Source organism: Macrobrachium nipponense, chromosome 15 (assembly GCF_015104395.2).
Source record: "Macrobrachium nipponense isolate FS-2020 chromosome 15, ASM1510439v2, whole genome shotgun sequence".
NCBI classification, from domain to species: domain Eukaryota; kingdom Metazoa; phylum Arthropoda; class Malacostraca; order Decapoda; family Palaemonidae; genus Macrobrachium; species Macrobrachium nipponense.
In genome coordinates, this window is record NC_087208.1 from 273,957 (window position 1) to 295,467 (window position 21,511).

At 39.0% G+C, this 21,511-nt stretch overlaps 1 protein-coding gene and 2 long non-coding RNA genes across 5 annotated transcripts in view; all 3 read left to right on the forward strand.

The window, feature by feature from the left end:
• Positions 1–21,511, forward strand: part of LOC135226957 (zinc finger protein 260-like) — a 554,628-nt gene that overhangs the window by 220,939 nt on the left and 312,178 nt on the right. The gene's annotated exons all lie outside the window — the stretch shown is intronic.
• Positions 16,352–16,795, forward strand: LOC135226767 (uncharacterized). The gene is made up of 3 exons (XR_010317265.1): positions 16,352–16,385; positions 16,521–16,613; positions 16,738–16,795. It is a non-coding gene; the product is annotated as an uncharacterized LOC135226767 (long non-coding RNA).
• Positions 18,534–18,984, forward strand: LOC135226768 (uncharacterized). The gene is made up of 2 exons (XR_010317266.1): positions 18,534–18,630; positions 18,821–18,984. It is a non-coding gene; the product is annotated as an uncharacterized LOC135226768 (long non-coding RNA).

The window sequence follows — 21,511 nt, forward strand, 5'->3', positions numbered from 1 at the left end:
TGAAGGGGGTGAACATATCACTCTATTTGGACGATTGGCTCATAAGAGTGGGATCGAGACAAGTGTTTGGAGGACTTGGAAACGACTCTAGATCTGGTAAGATCACTCGGATTGCTCGTAAACCTCGAGAAATCTCAGACGATCCCCAGCCTGGACATTGTGTATCTGGGGATTCGGATGGATTCTCGGGGTTTTCGAGCATTTCCGTCCCAAGAAAGGATTGCTCGAGGATTGGGGAAAATTTTGGCCTTCCTAGAGAAAGAGCGAAGCTCAGCGAAGGAATGGCTCAGTCTTCTGGGCACCCTTTCGTCGCTAGAGCAGTTCGTTTCTCTGGGGAGGCTGCACATGAGACCTCTGCAGTTCCATCTAAGGAGAAGTTGGAACAGGAAGACAGGAGTTCTTGCGGATTCTTTCCCTCTACAACAAGAGATCAAGTGCCACTTGCAATGGTGGTTAGACCCTCTAAGAAGAAAGAAATGAGGGAGTGTCCTTGTCTCTGCGGAACCCTCGCCTAGTGTTGTTTTCCGACGCCTCGGAAACAGGATGGGATCAACACTTAGGACGAGGGAAGTGTCAGGACAAGAGAACAGATGTCCTGGCACATAAATGCGAAGGAGCTTCTAGCCATTCATTTGGCTCTGAGGCATTTCGAAGAGGACGTCAGAGGCGTGGTGGTCCAGGTCAACTCGGACAACACCACTGCTCTGGCATACATCAGAAAGCAAGGGGGGACTCACTCTTTCTCCCTATACGAGTTAGCAAGAGCTCTATTGATCTGGGCAGAGGAACGGAAAATAGTACTCCTAACAAGATTCGTTCAAGGAGGGAGGAATATAAGAGCAGACAGACTGAGCAGGAAGAACCAGGTCCTTCCTACAGAATGGACTCTCCATTCTGAAGTCTGCCAGAAACTGTGGTCTCTATGGGGAAACCTCAACTAGACCTGTTTTGCGACATTCCTCCTCAGAAGGATGGAGAACTTCTGCTCGTTAGGGGAGGATCCCAGAGCCATAGCAATCAATGCCCTTCTCATGGATTGGTCGGGCATAGATGCTTACGCTTTTCCCCCCGTTCAAGCTACTGGGGGAAGTGTTAAGGAAGTTTGTGCCTCGGAAGGAACGAGGATGACACTCATCGCTCCCTTTTGGCCCGCTCGAGAATGGTTCACAGAGGTACAGGAATGGACGGTGGACTTCCCCAGATCTCTTCCTGAAAGGACAGATCTGCTCAGACAACCCCACTTCGAGAGGTTTCACACAAAAAACATCCACGCTCTCTCCCTGACTGCCTTTCGACTATCGAAAGACTGGTCAGAGCGAGCGGCTTTTCTCGCAAGGCTGCAAGAGCAATTGCAAGAGCACGAAGATCCTCTACCATGCGGATCTACCAATCGAAGTGGGAAGTCTTCCGTAGATGGTGTAAGGCGAAGAAGCTGTCCTCCTCCGATACCTCTGTGACCGATATTGCCGATTTTCTTCTATACCTGAGAGAAGAATCTCAATTGGCAGTTTCTACAATAAAGGGATATAGAAGCATGCTATCTGCTGTGTTCAGGAACAGGGGCCTGAACATAGAAGAAAACAAAGATCTTCATGACCTGATACGGTCTTTTGAGACATCAAAATCGAAAGCTTCGCTTCCCCATAGCTGGAATCTAGACGTGGTTCTGAAGTTCCTCACGTCAGAGAAGTTTGAGCCTCCTCATCAAGCATCCTTCAGAGACATTACAAGAAAATGCATTTTTCTCATGGCTCTCGCAACTGCCAAGTGTGTCAGTGAGTTGCAGGCTCTAGACTCGAGAGTGGGATTTAAAGGAGACTGCAGTGGTATCTTTCCGGCCTTTATTTTTAGCCAAAAATGAAAACCCTTCTAGGTCTTGGCCCAGAAGTTTTGAGGTTAAAGGACTTTCTCAACTTGTGGGAAAGGAACTGGAAAGGTCACTATGTCTGGTTAGAGCCTTAAAATTTTACCTTCAGAAGAAGAAGCAACTGCAAGGTTGCAATCAAAGTCTCTTGTGTGCGGTTAAGGACCCTAAGAGACTATGTCAAAAAATGCCTTAGCTTTTTTCATCAGGAATGTGATTACTGAAGCACACATGAAATGCAAAAGTGAATCATTTGAAACGTTAGAGTGAAGGCGCACGAGGTACGTGCAGTTGCAACATCGATATCTTTCAACAAAAACATGTCGATGAAAAATATCTTAGCAGTGACGTACTGGAGATGCAACTCTGTGTTTGCCTCCCATTATTTAAAAGATGTGAGAGTGACATACGAAAAATGCTTCTTTCTGGGTTCTTATGTATCAGCGGATACAGTGCTGGGTAAAGGAGATAAGACTGGTCCTTAATTTTGTTTAGTTTTGATTTTGAAAATAATTTGGTGTTGAATTTTAAGGTTGTTTGAAAGGTGGTTGGGGATAACTCCTTCCAATCTTAGTACTAATCCACGGTTAGGATCGGGTGATCGGGATCGGTGTTGTACTCCTTTATTATGCCATTAGGCATAGGTGTATTGTCATGTAAGTGGATAAGACCCCATTGACAAAGGCCATCAGGTTCTGTCGAGTAAGTGGATAAGACCCCATCGACAGTCCCCACAAGAGCTCTTAGCCATAGGTCACATCCTCGCTGAGGCTCTTGAGGCAAAGCAGACTTCTAAGCAGTAGCTATGAAATCTTCCGCCAAAACAGGTAGGAACCAAGGTTTTTTTTATAGATATATTACCTACAACATATGTTGTTTACCTGTCTAATCAGCAATTAGCTGTCTCTTACCCTCCGCCAAAGGTGCCAATCAGCTAAGTATATATCTGACAGGGAAGTTGAATGTATGAAAATGATATTGTTATTGTACAATAAAGTTTCATACATACTTACCTGGCAGATATATACGATTAAAGGGCCCACCCCGCCTCCCATCCCAGGAGACAGGTGGAAGAGAAAAATCTGGTTCTAGAATGGTAATGGTTACTATTCCTGCCACCCAGCGGCAAAGCGGTAGATCACCTGACCTACCTGTAGCGTGTGCCGCGAAATTCGAATTTCTGTCGGGGACGACGGAGTCTATAGCTAAGTATATATCTGCCAGGTAAGTATGTATGAAACTTTATTGTACAATAACAATATCATTTTACTAGAATGTTACTGCTCTGGTCTCTGATTTTTGTGAGTCCTCAAGCTGTAACTAATAATTTTTAGAACTAAAATATCTAAATCTAATGTAGCAAAATGGTATCGTAGGTTGTTGATAAACTGCTTACTGAGATTGTGAAAGCATTAATTCTGTGGCTAGAGGATGTATTAGGAAAACAACCCTCTATTAGTGGCAAAATTTTACCAAGTAAAACACTAACTGCCAAGAACAATATAGATTGTTTTAGAATAAGAGAGGGGGGGAAGAGTCTTATTTTGAAAGGAACCCAGCAAAATTTAAACACAAAATTGCAAAGCATTCCCCGCAATTCAAGGTGAAGAAAGATTTCTTCACTTTTGTGCAGTGTGGTTATGCATGCAGCTTATATGACTAAGCCAAACTTCATGTATGTGCTGAACAAACAATTCCCTGGGTCATTAAGAATAAACACTAAAGACACTGGCCTGTGTTTTGGAAGGGATAAAAATGGTTGGGTAATGTTTATGTTGTTCTTTGGATGATTTATCAGGTGAAGAAATTTAAGGTCGTCCTCATTATTGACTCCTGCAGTCCATCTCTGATACATAAAAGCTCATGCAAGAATGTCGAAAGATATCCTTGATTGTTACCAAATGTTCTTGATAAAAGAATCATGTGTATTTGGCGACTAAAACCCTCTTCCCCAACAGGAGGCATCATAATATCTTGAATGTTAATCCAGACCACAGCATTTTTTGATGTACTATAGATAAGCTTCAATATTGCTGTTGAAATTGTGCTTATTCTCCAGTAAGTTCAATTGCAGCTGCAGGTACAGTCGCTGACCCACTGATTCGCGGAATTTTCTCTTGACCTTATCTACGCCCATTGCTTGTGGGAAATTAAGAGTATTCTACGGGTTTTCTGATGCAAATAATCACAAATTAGTGTATTTTAATGTTATTTTCATGACTAAATAAATTTTTATGATACAAAAATGATTTACTAATTTTCAGATATTAATATTGACTAATACTGTATTAAGTTTTATAAGATTAAATGATATCACAAAAATAGCGCTCTCTTTACAGAGATGATTTCTTTTGTATGATAGATAAATGATTTATTATTTTCAAATGTGTAGTAATATTAATGTAAACTAATAATATCAATTCATTAAAGAAAATACTATGAATTAGTAAGGTTTTAGTTTATAAATAAAAAAATTATGTAAAAATGAAGGAAATCCCAGTCTTCTCTCTGACTCCAGGTTGTAAAACTGTCAAATATATCAAGTAATGTGACCTAAAATGACCACTTGTTAAGGGAAAACTTCATTCATCTTGCATGCATTTGAGAAGATATCACTAAATTAATGCCAAAAAATAGAAAAATCAGTTACTGATAGCTGGTAAAGCAAAACTATCTGCAGCTTGCTAGAATATTTGGCATTACACACCCTACTATATGATGGCAATCATATTACTGTTACTGAGGTTCCAACCTCGGTACATTTTAAAAGGGAAAATATGTTGGTAGCAATGACCGTGTAGCAAGGCACTGAGGTAACATCCGTTTTCTCTCTCTCTCTCTCTCTCTCTCTCTCTCTCTCTCTCTCTTACCTAAGGCAATTAAATCAGACTCATGAACTACAAAATTACATTTATTTAAGAGCAAAGCATTAACTAAGTAAATCGGGTTCTTAACAAAATGATTAAATGAAAGGTTGAATTCAAAATCCAAATATCTCAGATAACCCTGGGGATTGAACCAAACCCGCTCGATCCCTTCTCTACAATAACCAACATTAGTTAAGTCGTACAACTAGGAAAAGTTATAGCACAGTCTAGTAACACCACGGAACATCAGTTAAGTTCCCATTTCTAAATAAGTTTCCAGATCAGTTCCCCTTTGGTCCAGATCCGCCTATAAGAAGACAGGAGAACACATCCATGAGCAAAAGATTATAATCAAAATCAAAAGGTCAAATGAAATAGAACATCTTTGAAACTAATATTCAAAATACTTTTGGCTAAAAAAAATTAGTATGCTTACCCATTCAACACAGATTACACACACTTAACCAAAAACACAATCAAAGGAGCCATCTTGGCCCTTTGTCGACTTTGTATCGTTCTCCATTTTGGCTAACTTACTCTCTCATTATGTAGGGAAATAGCTCGCACAAACGCAAGCATGAATTAACACACAAGACACTCCCAGATAAGTGTCGTCACTAATTTTGTCACAAGTTCATGACGTCATTATACAGATCATTGTTCATGCCCAAGAATCTGCCCCAAACCAGATTCAGAAAGCATATATGTGTCCGCTTGCGCATGGACACAGGACGTGGTCTGTTCCGCTTAGGCAGCGACCTTCGACATTGTGCCACCCAAAGAGGTTATGTCAGCATTTCCGAAGCGGAGTTGTCTTGTCATTTTAGGACCACTGTTTCCAAGGAGAGTTAAATTGATGACCTCTGCAGTCTAAGAATGTCACCGCTCACCACATCCGCCCATTCAGAAAAAAAAAAAAGAATTCATGGATACAGTTTTCAAGGGTACAAATCATATTCATAGTACTGCTCGGCCACCCCCTTCTGAATGACCGCATTCAGTCACAGTTTATACAAAATTATAAGAACAACACATTAGCCAGCTCAATAAACACCATAGTAATATAAAAATAACTGCACATCTTTGGCAGTACAATGTCTATTATATAAAATAAATTTGAATAGCCTGTATCCGGGCTATAATAACAGTTGACTGTAGAGACATTTTCTCATCTTGAATTTTCAACGTTCCCGTGCATATGGGTGTGTATGGTCTGCAGCTGCACAGACACGTGAAACACGCTGTAGAAATGCAAAACGTCTCCCAGTGGAAGACACCTGACGACTGCCATAGTCCAAAAGCGTCATAAAACCTCGTAGACTTGTAGATTCTTTTGTATGTTCCCCTATATGCTGACACCCTGGCGTGGGTAGGGGGCTTAGGGACCAGCAGCTGGGCCCTGATGCCTGGTGGAGTTGCATTCTCACTGGTCCTTGGGGCCCACCTGCTTATCCAACTAAATTAGTCAGAACTTTTCCTTCTTTCTGCAATTTCTTCATTCTTACTACATCCTTCTCCTTCACGTAATATTTTTTACTAGCAATTCGGATTAATTGTGTGAAATTTTCCACTTTTGTTAAATTTTACTGCATAGGTGAGTCTGAGAAGGGATTGTGTATTGGAAGGGGTTTGCATTCGAAGCTAATTGTGGGAGTTGTGGTGGTTGAGTCGCCACCTGATATGGTTTGGACCCAAGAGGTTTTGATGGGACCCTCCCATTGCTACTTTGAGGGCAGAAATATCTCCAAACATCAGCCCATCGGAATCCAGGGGGGGGCTGGTGTTTGGGATGGGACTCCTGGCTTTTGTCCGGGCGCCTACTAATGTGTTTGGAGTGGGGAGTCAGTCCTCATTAGGGGGGGTAGAACTCCCAGCAGGTGGATAGGCTTATACATGGGCCACTGCAAGCGTATTGGTGCTATCCCGTAAGGGTAGGTTATGGGGTGGACCATTGGGAGTCGACTCTCACTTGTGCCACTGGTGGAGAATTTGAATACCTGACTGACCCACGATACCTTCTTGATATAATCAAGCAGTCTACAAATATATTGAAATTATGGATATCGACCAATGTTTGCCCTCCCCTGGATCTGACGACTTAACGGCACTGGCGACAACTTCAGGCATGGACACGGATATGAGCTCGGCTATCACACAGAACCATGCACTGAGGCACCAGGGTGATATTAAAACTGGTGGATTTGACATAAGTAATAGAGTGCTTTATTGCACTAATGCAAGCCTTTCTTGGGATTACGAGTGCTTGCATAGTGTCGCAAAACAGTTTGGTAAGGTGGAGAGGTAAAATGCTTCTAGAAAAAGACAAGCAGTCCTTTTCTGCATACATTAGATTTTCCCCTCCCCAAGAAGCTAGTGAGGCACAACTGAAATTAAATGGCCACATTCTAAATGACTCTGTTTTAAGCACCAAGGAGTTTTCAGTGCGGAATTTGAGCGATGAGCCATTCAATTTTGTTCCTAAGGACGAAGAATGTGGACCAGCAACATATACCAGGACTCTTCCTCCCCCTATATGGCATGTTGCCAGTTACAAGGAGGGAAGGGAAAATTTCATTAAAGCTGCTGAAAATATTTAGAACAAAGTAGGTTCTATTCCTATCGGTAATCTGAAACGATATGGAAAGAACTTACTCATAAAAGCAGGCAATGAGGCGCAAGCTATTTTACTATCAAAGTTTAAACCCCCAAAAAGTGGAAATATTGAGGCTATCACATCACACAGATTCTTTAACACGCTTGAACGGGGTAGTTTATTCCAGAGACTTGCATGTTTTTAATGATGAGGAGATTCTCCTAAGGTGCCCTCCTTGTATATCTCATGTAAAAAAAATTGGGAGGGGATGCAGCTATGCTTTTAACCTCCTCCAATTACTTGCCTGATACCATCAATGTTGGCCATGAGAGGATGAAGGTCAAAAAATATAAAAGAAACCCTAAACAATGTTGCAAATGTTTCGAATATGGCCACATTCAAGACTCGCATGGAAACAATACGAGATGTTCAGTGTGCTCTGCTGAGCATGACATATTGGACAAGTGTGAAGCAGCCCGTTATTGTTTCAAGTGCAAGGATGATCACTCTCCAAGCACTAGGACTTGCCTCAGATACAGATTTGAGCAAGACGTGTTGGCAGTGGCTGATAATGAACATCTCGGCATCAGTGCAGCAAAGCGTGTGGTAATGGGGGGCTAACAAGAGTGCAAACTCTACCTATGCTTATGTAATAAAGTTGATGAAGAGTTCTAGCAATGAAAGGCCAGCAGTAATTGAATCTAACAGTAAGCATCGGAAACCTGTTTCTCCTTGCAGTGGAAATAATAATCGGAAACTTATGTCAGCAAGTGCTTTTAAGCCCAATACTAAAAATTGTTCTTTCAAAAGCATGGATAATTTATCCTCTCAAGCTGATACAAATGTAATGGTTGCAAATTCAGCCCCTAGGCAAAATTTGCAAACGTCCAAAAATTATTATTTCACCAAGAGCCAACCAAAGGAGTAGTCCAAACAGAGAGGTCTAGCTCGGATCCATCAATTATCACAATCACTAAGGAACATGATAAAACTACAGCTGCGTCCACCAGGAAGCGTTTAAGAAACATGTCCCCGAATAATTAAAGTTTTATCATAAAAACTTCAAATGGGTACAGTGTTCTGGAAGAGACCTCTCCGCCAAGGAAGATAGTTCCAAAAGCAGATCCAGTTCAAAGATAGTTCCAAAAGCAGATCCAATTCAAAGACATGCGAGTTCTCATCAGTCTTGCCGCCCCAAGACTAATAGCAGTAGTGATGCACAGAATCGCAGTAAAAATCCTGAGCATCAGCCTCGAATTCAAAAAAGTTGTTTGTCAGCCAAGAACCCTGATCTCTAATGAAGATGAAGAGATATCAAGAAAACAATCTCTTATTAAGGAGAATTTTCCTCTCCACCCTAGGATCAGTACTTCCCCTCCAAAGAGTGGGAAGTAGTACATTTCACCTCCATTACATTCAAGTTTGATGTCCTTCAGTGGAACTGTAAGGGTCTCAGAGCCTAGACAGAAGACTTTAAAGTTTTAATGCATGAATTTAGTTCAGGGATCCCCTTCCCCCCCCAATTGTTGATCGTGCCCATGGAGGTGCTGCATTTATTGTTAACAAATCTCTGCAGCACTCCACAATACAATTAAATACAACTCTACAAGCTGTTGCTGTCTCAGTCATATTAGACAAGAGGATAACGGTTTGTTCATTATACCTCCCACCAGACCTTTCTTTTAACATTGGAGATATTCAGTCCTTGATTAACCAACTTCCCACTCCTTTTCTCTTATTAGGAGATTTTAATGCCCACAACCCCCTTTGGGGAAGTCAGTGTTTAGACAGCAAGGGAAAATAATCGAGGACCTGTTATTGGACACGAATGATGTTGCCCTATATAATAATGGGGTCAATGACCTTCCCCCACTGCATTCATAATAATCATCTCTCGCACTAGGACCAGTTAGTATTTCCTCAACAAATATACACCTTGATTTTAACTGGTCTGTTAATGAAGATTTGAATGGAAGTGATCATTACCCTATCCATCTGAAATATGTTGTGAATGCTCCATCTGAAACATGACCTAAGTGGAAGGTAGAGGATGCTACCTAAGTGGAAGGTAGAGGATGCTGACTGGGACCAAAGTTCAGTAAAGGAGTCAATCTAGATAGGGAGTTTAAATCATTTCATTCTTACCTGGATGCCTATGTCTACTTCATTGAATCCACTCTGAAGAGTGCTGAGGGCTCGATTCCCAAGACAAAAGGTAAACCTCGTAGACCTGCAGTTCCTTGGTGTAATAAGACGTTGTGTTCTGAGGAAAGTCACTAGGAAGTGCTACCAACGATACAAACTAGTGGCTCCACCCCTCAGTCTACAAATTAATCTATAATCGCGGCGTTTAGCCAAGCAGCGGCGCTTTTATAAGAAAGCCAAAAGAGAAAGTTGACTTTACTATACCAATGGAATCAGTTCCAGAACTCCATTGAGAGTGGTGTGGCGCAAAATCAGGAAACTAAGTGGAAAATTTGTTGTGTCACCATTACCCTCATTAAAAGTCAATAACTGATCACAGAGCCCACTGAAGTTGCCAATAAGCTGGGAAAACACTCTCTTCAGGTTTCCAGCCCTGACAATTATTCTATAGAATTTCAAAGAATTCGGAATACCGAAATGACTCTGAAATTTGAATCTGGAAAATCTGAACCATACAATCACAAATTTTCCTTAAGAGAATTTCGGGAGGCACTCTCTTCAACTGAATCAACAGCTCCAGGGGGTGATTCAATTTTATATGAAATGCTTAAACACCTCCCAGTTGATGCCAAAAAGTATCTACTCCAAGATTATAAAACAGAATATGGATAACTGGAATTTTACCCAAAGATGGAAAATATCCCATAATTGTTCCCATAAAAAAGCCTAATAAAGATGCTTCCCAAGCCACCAGCTATAGACCAATAGCTCTTACCAGCTGTGTGTGTAATTGCTTGATGGAAAAAAAATGATAAACAACCAGATTAGTTTGGCACCTGGAAACCAAAGGACTTATTATCTCCATATCAATTTGGTTTCAGTAAAAATCGTTCCACCCTTGATCCCTTGCTGAGGCTGACAATCAAATCCAGCAAGGATTTGCCAACGATGTCAGACTATTAGCATATTTTTTTTGACCTTGAGAAAGCAATATGAACTACTAATTGGAGAATTGGCATCATAAAACAATTGCACAAGATGGGCATATGTGGAAGAATTATTAAATTTTTATATTCCTTTTTAACAGAGATTTTTTAAGGTTAGAGTGGGCAACACTCTCTCCCAACCTTTTGTGCAGGAGGAAGCGTTTTAAGTGTAACACTTTTTTCAGTGGAATAAACATTATAGTCCAACAAATATCATCACCTGTTAAATGTTCGTTTTTTGTTGATGACCTTGCAATATACTGCACAGGATATGATTCATTGTCAGTTTGTAAACACTGTAAACATCTGCAAAGGTCTATTAATGCTATTATAAAGTGGACTGATGAGAATGGCAAATTTTAAATTCTCCTCCCTCTAAAACAGTTTCTGTAAGATTTACTAGGTGCCAGCATGTGGAAGAGGTTCCTACACTTAGTTTTAAAGGATCTATCATTCCTTATGAAAATGAAGTGAAATTTTTGGGAATGACCATTGACCAGAAATTGACATGGGCCAACAACATAAATGCCTTAAAGATTAAGGTTAAACAATCGCTGAACATTTTAAAGGTTGTTTCTGGATTTAGTTGGGGAGCTGATAAAAAATCCCTGCTGAAACTATATGACTCGTTGTGTCGATCCAAGCTAGACTATGGCTGTCAGATTTATTCCTCAGCTTGTAAAACCAGGCTGAAGGAACTGGACGTTGTACACAATATGGGGCTGAGAATATGCTCAGGGGCTTTTAGAACTTTGCCTGTTGAAAGCATATATGTTGATACTAACTAACTTCCCCTTGATCTGAGAAGGCAAGAACAGGATTAAGGTACATGGCTAGAAATTAAAAGTGCTCCAAAAATCCTCCTTCCAGGTGCTGAGGGAAGCAGACACGGTTTTTTTCTGGTATAAGAGCCTCTAGACCATTCCAAGTTAGACTAAATGAAGATGTTACGGGTAATCATCTTAAATCCCAGAAAGTTGTGGAAGTAAAACATCCTGTGTATCCTCCATGGCTTATTCCAGAAGCATCCGTGTTCAAAAAAGCATATAACAAAAAAGACTGTCCTAAGGAAGAGATTAGGGGGAAATTCTTGGAGCACGAAACTGTCCATACTAATATGACAAAAATATATACGGATGGATCAAAGTCGGATAGTGGTGTTAGGTGTACAGTTATTCTTGGTGATACAGCATATACAGCTAAACTATCTACCCGACTTTGCATCCCTATTCACAGCAGAATCAACAGCTTTACTCTCTGCCCTGGATAGTTTTTCATAGTAGCAACACTAATTTTGTCATTTACTCGGATTCCAAACGCACTTTAGAAGCTATTAAAAAATTCAATAGCTTCCATCTGTTAGTTCAAAAAAAAAGTTCAGGAATCGCTCCTCCATTTTTTTTTATTTTTTGTAAATCTGTCTTTTTCTGTTGGGTCCCTTCGTGGGATTTGCGGAAACGAGATGGCAAATAGGGAAGCGAGAGCTGCTAGTGTCTCATCAGAAACAGCCTTTAGTAAAGTGCCTCATACAGATCTAAAAGGTCCTTTTAGGTCTTATATTTTAAGCAAATGGCAAGAAAGATGGACTTCTCATCTTGCCAATAATAGAAAGTACAGAAATATTAGAAATAATATTGCCGTGGCCTTTGTCTTTCCAGTCGATAGGCGAACAGAAATAGTTTTAAGCAGACTGAGATTGGGCACTCTTATTTGACCATCAGTTTATTTTAGAAGGAGCAGCCTCCCAGAGTGTGCTTGCAGTGGCGAGATGCTAACAGTGGAGCACATTCTGGTTGCTTGCCCCAGATATTTTAACCAGAGAGAGAGAGATATCTAAGGGGTAAATCCTTGTGATATTCTGGGAGATGAAGCAGATATTTCTGCTCTCATCTCCTTTTTAAAGTCTAAACATTTTTAATAACATTTAACCCTTAAACGCCGAAGCGGTAAAAAATAAAAAAAAAAATTTCTCCCGTGTGCCGGAGACGTTTCAGAGTGAGCGCGGAAGCGGAAAAAATATTTTTTTCAAAAAATCACAGCGCGCTTAGTTTTCAAGATTAAGAGTTCATTTTTGGCTCCTTTTTTTGTCATTGCCTGAAGTTTAGAATGCAACCATCAGAAATGAAAAAATTATCATTATCATATATAAAAAATGCGATATATGATAGCGCCAAAAAACGAAATTTCATATATAATTGTATTCAAAACGCGCTCGTGCGCAAAACGGTTAAAGGTAACAAGTTACTGTTTTTTTTCGTTGTAATGGACACTAAATTGCGATCATTTTGTATATCACATGTAAAACGATAAAAAGCAACACAGAGAAAATATTATCACAAAATAATGCATGAATTCGTAACGCGCGGACGTAACAAATATTTTTTTTCAAAAATTCACCATAAATCTACATATTGTCCTAGAGACTTCCAATTTCTTTCAAAATGAAGAAAAATGATTGAATATTACTATACTGTAAGAATATTAGCTTACAAATGCAGTTTGTTTTTGACCATATCTGACGAGTTAAGTTGACCGCAATGTCGAATTTTTTTTATATATATTTTTTATATGCAATTATTTCAGAAATAAGAAAAAGCTACAAATTTCACAAATATTTTTCGTTTTATTCTACATGAAATTGCGCACATTTTCATATATAAAACTCTATGAAATGCCTCATATGAAACGGAGCAAATATTCCGAGAATGGGACATACGCATTTCGGAGATTTGTGGCGGAGAATCGCGCGCGAGGAAGGAAAGTTTTTTTTTAAAATTCACCATAAATTTAAATATTGTGCTAGAGACTTCGAATTTGTTTCACGATGAAGATAAATGACTGTATATTATAGGACTGTAAGAGTTTTATCTTACAATTGCGTGTTTCGACCATTTCGGTAGTCAAATTTGACCGAACGTGGTTGGTTTTTTTCTATTTATCGTGATTTATATGCAAATATTTCAAAAATGAGAAAAGCTACAACCTTCAACTATTTTTTGTTGTATATACATGAAATTGCGCACATTTTCATATACAGGCAGTCCCCGGCTTACGACGTTCCGAGGTTACGACGCTTTGTTTTCTTAAATATTCAATGGAAATTCCGTCCTGGGTTACGACGCTTGTTCCGAGGTTACGACGCTGACGCTTCCGACGCTCCGAGTTAACGACGCTTTTAAAAAACGCATGCTATGATAAAATCCTTTATAGTTTAGCACAGTACATAATAAAAAATATGTTTTTGGTTACATACAACAAAAATTTTGAGGTTATGATGATTTTTGACACTTTTTTTTTTTTCGTATTTTTTGAATTTTTTAGTGACGCCGCATATGCGGAACTAGTTGCAGGCGAATGAATACACTAGCTTGGGATGCGCAGTTTAGAACAGTCCAAAAGCGCAAATATAATGAAAAATCATTGCTTGTTTCCAGTACATAATTAAAAAAAACTAAGTTTTCTGTTAGATTACAACACAATTCCCAAGGTTACGACGTTTGTTATGCTTTTTTAACGATACCTCATATGCAGAACTAGTTTTTGAGCGGAGGTGCATAAATTAATTAACGCTATTAAAAACTGTATGGTAAATTGACCTTGAACACGACCTCGACCTCGGACGGTCGAGGACGCCAAGCGTAACAATACGAAAGGACGCCACTTCAATCGCGTGCCTGCCTGCATTTCACTAGTTGTGTGCTGAGACGTTGCTGAAATCCTTGCCATTTTCGCAAATTTACAATGGCTCCTAAACGCCAAGTACTTCCTCCGATGATAGTTCATCTAAGAAGAGGAAGGTCATCACGATGGAGGTCAATATGACGTGATAAAAGCGTCGGAGAAGGGAGAAACTAACACCGAAATAGGCCGTTCTTTAGGCTTGAGCAGGACCACGGTGGTAACCATTGTGAAGGATAAGGAACGTATTCTGAAGCATGTAAAGGATGCTGCACCGATGAAGTCAACGGTGATAAACGAGAAGCAACGTAGCCAGAGCATTGTTGAAAGGATGAGAAATTGCTCATGATCTGGCTGGAGGACCAGAACCAGCGACGTGTTCCGGTGAGCTTAAGTGTGATCCAGGAGAAGGCTAGAGCGCTGCATGAGGCAGTAGTGAAAAAAGTTTGGCGAAGGCAGTGCTGGTGGTGAATTTTCCGCGAGTAGAGGTTGGTTTAACCGTTTTAAGGCTCGTGCAAATTTGCATATGTGAAGCTGCAAGGTGAAGCTGCTAGTGCTGATAGCGAAGCAGCAGAAAGTTTTTCCAGGTGGTTTGGCTGAGATAATTAAGGATGGTGGTTACACGGCTGACCAAGTCTTAATGTGGATGAGACTGGATTATTTGGAAAAGAATGCCAAATCGAACGTACCTTTCCAAGGAGGAGAAGTCAGCACCTGGCCATAAAGCTGGAAAGGAGCGACTGACTTTGGTGTTTGGGGCAATGCAAGTGGTGATTTGAAACTGAAGTCCCTTGCTGGTGTATTTGGCCGAGAATCCCAGGGCTTTCAAGGGCATTTTCAAGAGTCAACTCCCTGTGATTGGAAATCTAACAAGAAGGCGTTGGGTACCTTAATGGGTCTTCGAAGATTGGTTCAATGACCATTTCGTGCCAGCAGTGGAGCGGTATTTGACTTCGAAGGGTCTGCCTTTTAAGGCCCTCTTAGTCCTGGACAATGCCCTGGTCACCTTCAAATTTGAGCGACATGCATCCTAATGTGAAGGTGGTGTACCTCCACCCATACCACATCGCTGATACAGCCAATGGACCAGGGAGTAATAGCTAATTTCAAGGGCTTACTACCTTAGAAGGACCATACGTTTGCTTTGAGGGCCATAGAAGCTAACAAGGAGTGACACTGAAGCAATTCTGGAAGGGCTACAACATTGCAGATGCAGTGAAGAACATTGCAAGTGCTTGGGACGAGGTGAAGACGACCACTTTAAATGGGGCCTGGAGGAAACTGTGTCCACAGTTTGTGCACAGTTTTGAAGGCTTTGACAGGCAGAAGACGTCGAGACTGTGACGAGGAAGATCGTAGGCTAAGCAAGAGGCTGCAACTAGACTTGAACCTGATGATGTAACAGAGCTGCTGGCTTCCCATGGAGAGGAATTGTCTGCAGAGGACTTACTAGACCTTGAACAACAAATGATTGAGGAAGAGGAGGCGGCACCAGAGCCAAAACCCAGGTCATTAACTGTGAAATGCTTGTCAGAGGGTTTTACTCATCTGGAGAGAGCCTTGGCTTCTTTTGAGCAGAAGACCCTACGTTTCTAGGTTTGACAAAATCAAGAGAGGAATCATGGATTTGGTGACTTTCTACAAGGAGACCCTGAAGGAGAAGCAGACGAAGAGAAGTGTGCAGTCCAGGCTTGACACTTTCTTTCACAAGTCTCCAGTACCACCACCTCCCACTCCTAGTCCTGGTAAGGAATTCTGAACTGTTTTACTAATTTATGTGTTTACATAGTGTACATATAAAATGTGTTAATTTTTAATGTAACAACTAAATGTAAGAGTAAATTGTAACTTCATTAATTTCATCATTTGTAATTTTAATGCAGAAGTGGTGACAGTTCCAGATCCCCCTGTACTACCTGTGACAGTTCCAGATCTCCCTGTACTACCTGTGACAGTTCCAGATCTCCCTGTACTACCTGTGACAGTTCAGATCCCCTGTACCTGGACCCTCTGTATCAGCCCGCCCACCTGTACAATCAGTAAGCAATTTCATTTTTCTCATTTTCATGTTGGAAATTGTTTACACCCTACATACATACGTACACTAAACTTACATAGTGGTACAATGTTTGATGTTGCATAACCTTATATTTTTTTTTTTTTTTTTCATTTCAGCAACCCCTTTGATAGTGGACAGTGACCCAGATGGACCTGAGCCTTCCATGGTTTTGATGCCTCGCCCTATACATCAGGTAAGGAATCCTTAACAAATTTGAAATATAAAATGTTTTATAAATTGCTAATAGAAATTTTATTAAAAGGTACACATATGCTACAATTATCACCTTCCACCTAATAATATTATGTACCCTATCATTCTTTTCCAGATGTAGATGTTCCCTCATCAGTTGATACGAGTATCACCTCTCCAGAGCCCAAATCAGTTGATACGAGTAGTATCACCTCTCCCATTCCTTCAGGTAAAAGAATTCTTCATTTTTTATATTGACATACGTATTACACACTACATATGTCAAACAGTAATAACATGTGCAGTAGTTACAGTAGTAGTAACTATCATTTTATATATTTTTTATCATCCAGACTCCCAAGCACCTGCCCATCCCACTCCATAGCCCAGCCACCCACTCTCATGTACCATCCATGGCCATACCCAGTAAGCAAGCCAACCACTAGAATTTGGTAAGGACATTTTTTTTTATTAATGTTTTAATATTACATATGTAATAACATGTTATGTATGTAACATACATACTATAATCCATATGTATTACATTATCATTCCAGACTGGCATGCACCTGTGACTTACATAAACCAGACCTCTACATAGCCTACATGTCTTCATTTTGCTGAAGGTAAGGAATTCTCAGTTGTGTTTAATGTTTGCATACGTACAATAAATTTTGTACACCTAAGTGGTTACATACTGTCCTTTAATATTAATTCTTCATTCCAGACTGCCCATCATCCTAGCCTGTTATCTGTGATAAAGCACACTGAAGTTAGGTTTGGAATGCATCCTTATCATGAATGCTCTACACCTCCACCTCCATCTCCCACAACTAGGTAACAGCTTTGAGACTCACTAAAAGTTGGTAAGTTATGTAAGGAATTTCTAAATTAAGTTTTATACTACATGTTATATGTGATATTAAACCACTGTATGGTGCATATTACTGTATGTAACTTACTATGCATAGAGTACTTACTGACAAAATTATTTTTTGTACATTCCAGAACCCCCTGAATGATGTAGGCTATGGGGCCACATAAGACTTTGTCCATCCAGGGTTACATTGAAAGACAACTTTAAACTAAAAGTAAGGAATTAATTAACATACATTAACTCTTTTAGTACTCTTGATATATCTACAGTAATTAACATATTGCATTCACAACTTTCTGTAGTGTATATTTTGTACACTAATTTTGTTACTTTTTCCTTCCAGAACCAACATTTTTCACACAACTCCAGGTTGTTACTACAAGTGTCATCAAGGGATAACTACAAGTAGAAGCACCATTTTTGGATGGAAAAAACCCTTCAGGAAAGTATACGTATCACATGTAACATGTAGTGTAACAAAGTATGAACAGTAAGGTTTTTACATACAGTAGTACATATTACATACGTACATAACTTTTTTTTACAGGAATTTCCAACCAAGTTTGATTATGTACATATGTACATGTTATAAACCACTGTACGTATGGTTACTGTATGTAACTTACTAAACATACATAACATGACTTAACTTTGATACTTTTTTGGTACATTCCAGAAAACCAGGACCCCCTCCATGATGCAGGCTATGGGGCCACATAAAACTGTCCAGGGTTACTACATAACATAGCACGACAACTGTAAACTATGTACTACTGTACTAAAGGTAAGGAATTATACATAGTAGTAAACATACATTAAGTAAGTTTTATACGTACATACTAAAAAAAAAGTGACCAAGATCTCTCACATGGGATAAGTGATCAAGGTCCCTCATGGAATTACATACTGTACACTCCCTGCTGAACAGGGGGTGTAGACCAATCATTTACAATAATGCATACCAGTTGATATTAAACCACTGTATGGTGCATATTACTGTATGTAACTTACTATGCATAGAGTACTTACTGACAAAATTATTTTTTGTACATTCCAGAACCCCCTGAATGATGTAGGCTATGGGGCACATAAGACTTTGTCCATCCACGGGTTACAGTGAAACGACAACTTTAAACTAAAGGTAAGGAATTAATTAACATACATTAACTAAGTTTTATACATGTTATATATGTGATATTAAACCACTGTATGGTGCATATTACTGTATGTAACTTACTATGCATAGAGTACTTACTGACATACTAATTATTTTTTGTACATTCCAGAACCCCCTGAATGATGTAGGCTATGGGGCCACATAAGACTTTGTGCATCCAGGGTTACGTTGAACGACAAATTTAAACTAAAAGTAAGGAATTAATTCACATACATTAACTTTTTTACTCTTGATATAACTCAAAGTAAGGAATTATAAACTAAAAGTAAGGAATTAATTAACATACATTAACTCTTTTACTCTTGATATCTATAATTTACATATTGCATTCAGGACTTTGTGTAGTATTTTGTACTAATTGTGTTATACTTTTACCTTCCAGAGCTACCAGACTGGGATTTTAGTGTACTCCAGGATCTAACAAATACTACTACGAAGTGTACAGTGCATAATATAGTGTTTAGTGTATAATCTAACCTAAGGATTAAGTGTAGTACATTGTGCTTTATAGTGTCACAAGAGTTTAATAAAGAATTATACCTTCAAGAACCATCCTTTGCCATTGAAATAACACACTACACATCATGCAATATACTTGCATGTCACACAGGTAAGGTCTTTAACTTTTTCTTAGTTAAGGCATATTTTCCAAGTGTCGTTCCGGCTTACGACGATTTTCGGCTTACGACGCACCTCAAGAACGGAACCCCCGTCGTAACCCGGGGACTGCCTGTATAAAAACTTTATGTAACGGCTAATTTAAAATGGTGCAAACATTACCACAATCACACGTATGATTTTTTCGGAAAGAGTTACCGCGCGGACGTAAAGAAATTGTATTTTTTCATAAATCACCATAAATCGAAATATTGTGCTAGAGACTTCCAATTTGTTGCAAAATGAAGGTAAATGCTTGAATATTACTAAAATATAAGCGTTTTAGCTTACAATTGCGTTTTTCGACCATTTTCGGGTAGAGTCAAAGTTGGACCGAAGGTTGAAAATTTGTTACTTATCATTTTTTTATATGAAAATATTTCAAATTTATAAAAGCTACAACATGGATTGTTTTAAGTGTATTGTGCATGAAATTGCGCCACATTTTCATATTAAAACTTTATGTAACGGCTAATTTAAAATGGTGCAAACATTACCACAATCGCATGTATGATTTTTTTCGGAAGAGTACCGCGCGGACGTAAGGAAAAAGTTTTTCATAAATTCACCATAAATCAAAATATTGTGCTAGAGACTTCCAATTAGTTGCAAAATTAAGGTAAATGATTGAATTTACTAAAATATAAGAGTTTTAGCTTACAATTGCGTTTTTTCGACCATTTTCGGTAGAGTCAGAGTTGACCAAAGGTTGAAATTTTGGCACTTATCGTTATTCATATGAAAATGTCTCAAAACTGATAAAAGCTACAATCATGAGTATTTTGTTGTTGTATTCTACATAAAAATGCGCACATTTCATATATAATACTCCATGTAACGGCTAATTTTTAAAATGGTAAAAAAATTATGTCAAAGTGACGAAATAATTTCCGAGATGTGGTCACAGATACTTTTTAGTGCGGCAAGAAAGAAATTCGCGCTTGCGTGAGCTGCGTAACGATTGTAACAAAACACCTTGATCCGTGAACTCCCAGCATCCCCCAAGGCGCGTGAATCAAGAGTTTTCAGCTGGTAGGCCTAAAAGTATTTTTCCGCGAATTTTTAAAAAAAACTTTGTATGTCGACGTAAAATACGTCCAGTCGGCACCCGAGAGACAAAAATGCCGACGTAAAAATACGTTCAGTCGGTTCATTCAAGGGTTAATTATTTTTTATCTATCACATCATAGGTACAAGTGTTCCCCCTGTATTCGTGGTGGATGGGTGTGTACCAGAATAGTTAAAACACCACTAGAAATGCTTATAACTGCCTATCCTGAAAGTTCAGATACCAAATGTATACTTTAATTAACATTCTACTTCAAATATACCTAAAATTACTAACCTATTACTGCATTAATCTTTGAGGTTATATTATTAATCATTTCCAAAGTCATCTTAAACATTTTACCATTAAAAATATATAACCTACAGCAATAAGATGAGAGAGAGAGAGACCAGACCAATGAATGGCAACACCTATATACTGACCGTCAAGAGTGATTATGAATTGTTACTGAGACAGAGCGAAAAAATAATGGAGAGGAGAGAGAGAGAGAGAGACTGAGAGACAGATTGCCGGAGAGGAAAGAGAGAGAGAGAGAGAGAGAGAAGAACACCAGAGACTCTAGACTCTTCCCTCCACGTATATCAAACTTAGTCATATACTTCTCTGGCCCACCTTCTTCCCAAGTGGATAAAAGGACTGGGAATTGCTATTTTTAATTAACTAATTAATTATTATATTGAAAATTAGTTATGAGGTAAATCATTTATTTAACACTACAAAAACAAACATACGTAAGAGAGAAGAGAGAGATGTTATTGTTACTGTTTATCTCATTAAACTTAATATTATTTGTAAACTAGTACTGTATATTATTATTTTACGGCCATAAAATGTAGTAATGTCCTTAAAGATATACTTTATAACATACTACCTCCAGCCCAAACAGAGGGCGAGAGTTACCACTAAGACATACTAGTAATCTCGTGTGGCGAGAGAGAGAGAGAGAGAGAGGGGTTATCTTCATTTAAAAGAGTAAAATGGATAGATTATTGTACTTCTTTAAAATACTATCACATATGAATTTGAAATCAGTTATATTACTATTATTATTATGCAAAAATCTTAATAAACATACACATGTACCATAGAAATTCTCTCATCTCAGTGAGAGAAAGAGAGAGAGAGAGAGAATTTTCATGATCCTTTGATAGCAACATTCCCTTCTGTTTTGACATTTGTTGGACCCAGCCAACTCTGCTTGGCTACCTGGAGTTCAAAGACACGGGATAAAATGCATTTTCTTTCATTCTTACATGATTCTTTTTATTTAATTTATAAACTTAAATCTTGCTAATTCACTAAGTATTTTCTTTAATGAATTTATATTATTGCTGTTTACATATGATA